This window comes from Asterias amurensis, chromosome 10, assembly GCF_032118995.1.
Source record: "Asterias amurensis chromosome 10, ASM3211899v1".
NCBI classification, from domain to species: Eukaryota; Metazoa; Echinodermata; class Asteroidea; order Forcipulatida; family Asteriidae; genus Asterias; species Asterias amurensis.
In genome coordinates this window covers 9,005,512-9,012,469 of record NC_092657.1, presented here as the reverse complement: position 1 = coordinate 9,012,469, position 6,958 = coordinate 9,005,512, and the positions used below count along the sequence as shown (strand labels likewise).

Sequence of the window (6,958 nt, the reverse complement as noted above, 5' to 3'; positions counted from 1 at the left end):
AGTGTTTTTTACACTTACATCAAGCGAAATAGACTGCTAAGCAGGGATTTATTTTGTTTGTGTGCTTCCAAGCTCGCACTTTGTATTTCGTGAAAATGGTGATCGTAGCGCAGAGTTTGGTGGCCGTTACAGGGTACGAAATTAACGGTTGCCCGGTTGCCCGGGGCAACCAAAAAATCATCCGGGCAACCTGTGATTGTGTCGCCGTTGCCCGACGGGCAACCTTATGAAAAACAACAATTTAGGCCTAACCTGCTTAAATTGTGCCAGCTCCAAAGATCGTTTGAATTTTCCACACAAAACAAATATTTATGATGTTTAACCATTTTTGTATATTCCACGACGTCAACCGGCGGACCGCAAGCCATGTGAGAACTTTCCAGCATCATCATTCACGTATTAAATAATATGCGATGGCACACAGCGCGGTTAAAATTGCAGTGCTGTGTAATAGCGGGACAGTAATGCACGTGCGTAGGGTACACGTACAGCATTTACAATTGAAATTCACGTTCTTGTTCCGTCACAACTATAGATTCAGATATATGGGCCTTTACTTACCATCTTTGCTGTGTAGCACAACACATAGTTGGGTCATTTCTATAGCTGGGACTGAACGTTTGCACCGCTGATCCTGGTTGCACACGCGCTTTCCAGCAACCGCTGGTGCCGCGCAGTTGTCATGCTGCACAGTGTGCCGCGCGCGGGACCAGCTTGCAAATGATAAACACGATGAATGGAGGCTGCGGGCACACGCGCTTTATAGAAATTGCGCTTTTCCGGGGATCACTGGTGCCACGCGTGTTATGCTGACGCGCACATAACAAGCGTGTGGGAACAGCTAGTGAGCATGTGTGAGCGCAGATCCACTCGCTAGTTTAATTTGCATGGTTGACACTGACAGTTCTAATTATTTACGAAAGTTGCATGACACAAAAAATAACAATGAGCCTCCTAAAGTTTGGTTTCACTTTGGGTAAAAACCCAAAACATGTAAGAAGTGATACCGACGCTGGTTTTGTCAAGAGTTAGAGTTAGACTTACCTTTATCTCATTTTTTTTCGGGCAACCTATTTTCCTTGTGGGCAACCTATTTTCAGTTGCTGGTTGCTCTTAATTTCGTACCCTGCGTTAAGAGTTAGGAGAAATCCACTCGTGCTAAATAAAACATCTAACCACTGACAAGGATTTTATCCTTAATGTAGTTTTTTTTGTGACATGACATTGGACTCTTAAATTACTGCATTAAACTCAAGAAGAAACCAACAAATCAAACAATCCTGTGTCAAATATTGGTTTTATTAACAATTATTAAACTTTTTAATTGAACTTTTAGAGACACACATTTCAACTGGACATTTGATTAGTAATCTCCTCTAGTATACAGATCACTCATATTACATACCGCCCTCTAGTGACAGTAAAAAATATGTAATGGAAGACAATAGCAATATGTAAACGCTTTTTGTTTCAGCCTATTCTCCTAAACCAGAACTTGAACAGAGTCATATCATATATCAAATTAAAGACTAGGACCTAAGCTTAATTCCTCATGTAATTTTGTTTTCTAAATTCTTGCATATTATATATATTCGTATTTAATTGGGAAATCTTTGTAACGCCAGATCTTACGAAGTACTGGGCCGAATTGTTATCCTGTTTTTAAACTGAACATTGGACTAGAAAAAAGGAGATGTTGATAGTAAGACCACTCATCTTACATACCGCCCTCTATAGACCCGTAAAAATATTTAATGGAAGAAAACCAAAGCATTAGTTTTTAAAACGTTTTTTGTTTAAGCCTTATCTCCCAAACCAAAATACGAAAGAGTGCGGTTATTATACCAAATTAAAGCTTAGATAATCCAAGAAAAACAACACGGAACAGCTTCGTGTTTGTTTACAGACACTCAATGTCTAGTTATTCTTTGTTTCCGCCTAAAACCCAATTGCAATTGTACACGTTTTTTGTATATTCCTAATCTCCCAAACCACGAGGTCAAAAGAGTTAAATCATATATCAAATTGAAGCTTAGAACTTAAGCTTAATTATAAACGTCACAAATGTTAAAATTCTTAATTAATTAACCACGTGATCCTCATTTGCATACTTAATTGTGAAATCTTTGTAGCACCATATCTCATGAAATTCACGGCGGATTCTTACCCTGTTTGTTGGTATACACACCCCTTGGGTATTTGAGATTAATTTTGAAAAACCGTGACCTCAAGTTGACCTCTACTTCCGGGTCAACCGGAAGTGGGGCCATATCTCAAGAAGAACACGGCCGATTTTTAGACTGTTGTAATTAAAAAACCCTTAGGGATTAAAGATTCATTTGGAAGACAGTGACCTAAAGTTGACCTCAACTTCCGGGTCAACCGGACGTGGAACTATAACTCAAGTACTATACAACAGATTTTCAAACTTTTTTCAGTTTTTGACCCCTTTAGAGTTAAAGATTATTTTTGACAATCTTGACCTCAAGTTGACCTCTACTTCCGGGTCAACCGGAAGTGGAACTATATCTCAAGTACTATACAACCGATTTTCATTTTTTTTTCAGTTTTAGACCCCTTAGGCATTGAAGATAAACTTTTAAAACTTGTGACCTCTAGTTGACCTCTACTTCCTGGTTAACCGGAAGTAGGACCATATCTCAAGAAGTACACGGCAAATTTTTAGACTGTTTGTAGTTATAGACTCCTAGGGGATTGGAGATATGTTGCCAAAAGAGTTTACCTCAAATTGACCTCTACTTCCGGGTCAACCGTAAGTGGGACCATATCTTAAGTACTATAAAACCAATTTTGTTACTTTTTTCAACTAAAGACCCCTTAGGCGTTGAAAATAAACTTTGTAAAACCGTGACCTCCAGTTGACCTGTACTTCGGGTCACCCAGAAGTGGGACCATATCTTAGAAAGATTTTTTAGACTGTTTGTAGTTATAGACTCCTTTGGGATTGGAGATACATTTTTGAAACACCGTGAACTCAAGTTGACCTCTACTGCCGGGTCAACCAAAAGTGTGGCAATATCGATTTTCAAACTTTTGTAAGTTAGAGACTTTTTGGGCATTAGGTTACCATGACCCCATGTCGACCTGTACTTCCGGGTCAACCGGAAGTGGCACCATAACTCAAGACACTATTCGGCACTTTCGTCCTTTTTCAGTAATTGACTCCTTGGTAATTTTAGCACATAATCCAAGGAAAAGAGTACGGAACAGCTTTGTGTTTGTTCACAAACAACTAATGTCTAGTTTTCGTTGAGTTATTAATTTAAAATGAATGTAATTTTCTTGTATTCATAAGTCGCTTTCTTGTCAGTCGTTTCGATTATTTCTTGTCTGTGGTTTCAGTGGTGTTAGTTTTTGAACCCGGGTCACCATTTGCAAAGGTTCACAAGAGATTTAAGGATAGGTGTTCGCTTAAATTGAATAATGGTAACAGTTTCCATTGGCAACTTAAATCTGCTTTCAAATTGCACAGCGAGCCTAACAGTCTGAATCACTAACACTAACCTTATTATGTATCCGCTCATTATTAATACTTGCAGCAAGTTCGTACTGAGTGTTTCATTGGTGACAACAACAAATGGGAAGCATTAACTAAAAAAATTAATGGAGTAGTAACAATGATTAGCCAAATGGCCTAGTAACTACCAGGAGCTGCACGATCGATTGCGAAAGCTTCTGTCTGCCTTCAGAGCAAAGGAACTGGTATCACTGAGAGCGTGAGTGTCTTTTTATCGTCCAATTTAAATCTTGAAATGTTACGTTTTTGTCGCAACTAAGAAACATGTTTTTATGTTTGACCAGTTCTATTTGTATAAGGCCTGTACACTCTGTACATGTAGAAGCTGGTAACCCCATGCCCTTACCAACTTTCCAGACAAACCTTCCCCTTGTGCAAGTACCGATACTTTCCAGAAAGGCAGTATTTTGCAGTATCTAAAAACTTACAAGTGGGGTTGTGTGGGGAGGGGGGGGGGGGGGAGAGGTCCAATCAAAGGAAATGTGAGCCAAGGCAGAAAGAAAAATGCTGGGGCAGGGTGAGATTGTTAGGCAAAAAGCCCTGCAAAGTCTGACTGAGAAGACGGGAGGATCGAATGGTGAGTACATGTACTAAAATGTCCATGTCAAATGAGGCAGTGTGTCCTAAATAAATTTAGTTAACCCAATGTGTATGAGAATCTTCCGGATTTTTCCGGAATTCCGGATTTTTTATTTGTGAACTTGATATTGAATTAAAAATTGGGGGGGTAGGTCTAGTTGGTGTAAGGTCAAATATATTAGAAAAAAGTGTGAACATTAAAATGTTGTCACCCGATAAACTAGTTGTTTTCGACAATTGTTGTATTGAGAAAATGCCGGATGAAATAAAAGGAAGTGCGCTTTCTCTCGCGCGCTCTGTCCGGCCGTACAACCCCATTACCAAGAAGACCTGTTCAAAGCGATTCTTGATTTGGATCCTCACTATTGACAACACAAGAATGCGCATGTATGGAGAATTTGTCAAGAAGTACATTCTGTGAAACACAATCTTTCGTTAACACACACAGCGCGGGGCACTGTACAGTCGGCCAAATTCTCACGACATCCTGTAGACTGGAAAGAACAGTCCTACTTGTGTTTTGAGTGTGGCCATAGCCTAACTTGTCGCCTTTTGAAGAAACTGAAGTCTGAAAGTCCTGCATGCCTTTCAGAGAAGAGGAAGATCAGTATGAGCTGCAGGTGCAGAACTTCCAGACTGATAGAATGCTACCAGTGTATAATGATGGTGCTAGGGCAGATGTGTGGTATGCTGATGTTTTCAAGAAGTATCCAACCTTCGGAAAAGTTGTCAAGGCTTCTCTTTAGATTTTCCTCGGCCCACAGCTGGAAAGCAGCTTCAGTTTGATTGGGCATATCCTGGACCCCAAGTCTTGCAAAATAAACATACCTACTGTTTCTTCCATCCAGACAGTAAAATACCACATGCTAGCGAGAAGTCAAAATGCATTGACGGCATTTAAAACATCTCCCCATCTAACTCAAAACATGCGTGGTGCAGCTGCTGCATATAAAGCTGTGCTTGAAGCAAAAAAGAAAGGTGTGTTATCTGCTGCAACAAAGGCTGCTTTCAAGAGACAGGCCTCTGTTGATGATAAATCAAGCAGAATGGCGTTTGAAGCAAAACAAAGAAAGATGGTTAGAAAGAAGGGTTTGGAAGATCTTGTAAAGAAGAAAGCATCGGAAAGGAGATCATGAATCCATCATTTAATTTTAGTTCTGGGTTTATTAATGGAACAAACACCACTGTTAATATAAGGTCAAGTTGTTCTACAATATAATTTGGTTATTTTTTTTACTTCTTGGACACACCCCACCACCCAACTGCTCAGACCAAATGTAACTTGGAGCTCAGTAGTATATGAAGGGTTAAAGGAACACGTTGCTTTGGATCGGTCGAGTTGGTCTTTGAAAAGCGTTTGTTATAAAATTGATATGGTTAGAAAGATGTTGTAAAAGTAGAATACAAAAAATTGCGTGGTTTTCGTTTTACCCCGTCGACTAACACGGTCGGCCATTTATGGGAGTCAAAAAGTTGACTCCCATAAATGGCCGACCGTGTTAATTCGCGACGTACAATGAAAACTGTGCAATTTTGAGTGATACTTGTGTGGATCATTATATTCTACTTTTAAAACATCTTTCCAACCATATACATTTCATAGCAAAAGGTTTCAAACGCTTTTTTATAGACCAACTGGTCCGATCCAAGGCAACGTGTTTCTCTAATGGACAGACATTTCCTGCCCTATCTGTTCAGAAACTAAGTCTGTATACAAGAATATTTAAATGTATTATCAATATGGATTGCTTAATGAGTGATGTTAGATTATCTAAGATGAACATTACCAATAGTGATTACAGAGATGCTTGCATCTTCTACACCAAGTTTCCAGAGACAATGAAACATCTTTTTTGTGTGAATTTTTAGAACCTAGTTGTAAAGACTTTGAAGCCTGGTTAAAAAGCTTGTAAAAGGAGGAAATTACTTTTAAGTTTTAAATCCATTCTCTTTGGTCTAAACACCAAATAGACAGACTTACTATTAAATCTCTGTATTCTGCTGACTCAGAAAATGATGTTCAAGAGAAGATTAAATTTCATTTCCTAACGAGAAAAGGGGTGTTTTGTCTTTCATAATTTTCTACTAACTCTTGAGAATTTTACTACCAACAGTGAAATTGCTGTCTGTGAAATACAAAACTGTTCTGGAATCTACCATGTATGTGTTATTACTTGACTTGAAGTACTGGTAAACGTAATAAAAACATAGCTTTTGTAAGAAGTCAACATTGTTGGAACTTTAATTACAATTTTTAGGAATAAATAAATTGGAAATATAATTTTGTACTGCATTATATGTATTACTTTGAAAAACAATCCAGATAAATTTAAGGGTTCAGAAACGTGTCTGAAAGGGCCTATATTGCACCAGAAAGCTTCTACGCCCTAACATTTTTGCCATAAGCCCTTCGCACTCGCAATTTACTCTTTTTATCACCAATTTATTTGTCCTTTTTCATGAAACTCCCTTCTCATGCCTGATTACATGGGCTGGAATAATTTGTTGAACATCTATTCATGTCCAACCATCATTTTTATATTATGCGTTGTGTTAGTGCACTAACACTATAGTGTCCATTTTTGTCACCCAATCATAGGTGAGGTGATCATCCAAAAATTCTCGTTTTCTCTTTTAGATGGAGCCACTTTGCAGACCCCCCCCCCCCCACTTCAGATTAGGAAGGAACTTTATGATTACGTCTAGTACTTAAGGGAAAAGTTCGATAAAGAGTCTGAACTCAAACAGCAGCAGCGTCAGTTCGTTAGAGAACGATTTGAGCTTGAGAAGAAAGAACGACAAGCTAAGCCGGAACACGATTCACAAATGATTAAACCTTGA

At 38.8% G+C, this 6,958-nt stretch overlaps 1 pseudogene; it reads left to right on the top strand.

Moving 5' to 3' along the window:
- Positions 1-413: 413 nt before the first annotated feature.
- On the top strand, positions 414-6,958 carry LOC139942618 (uncharacterized; annotated as a pseudogene).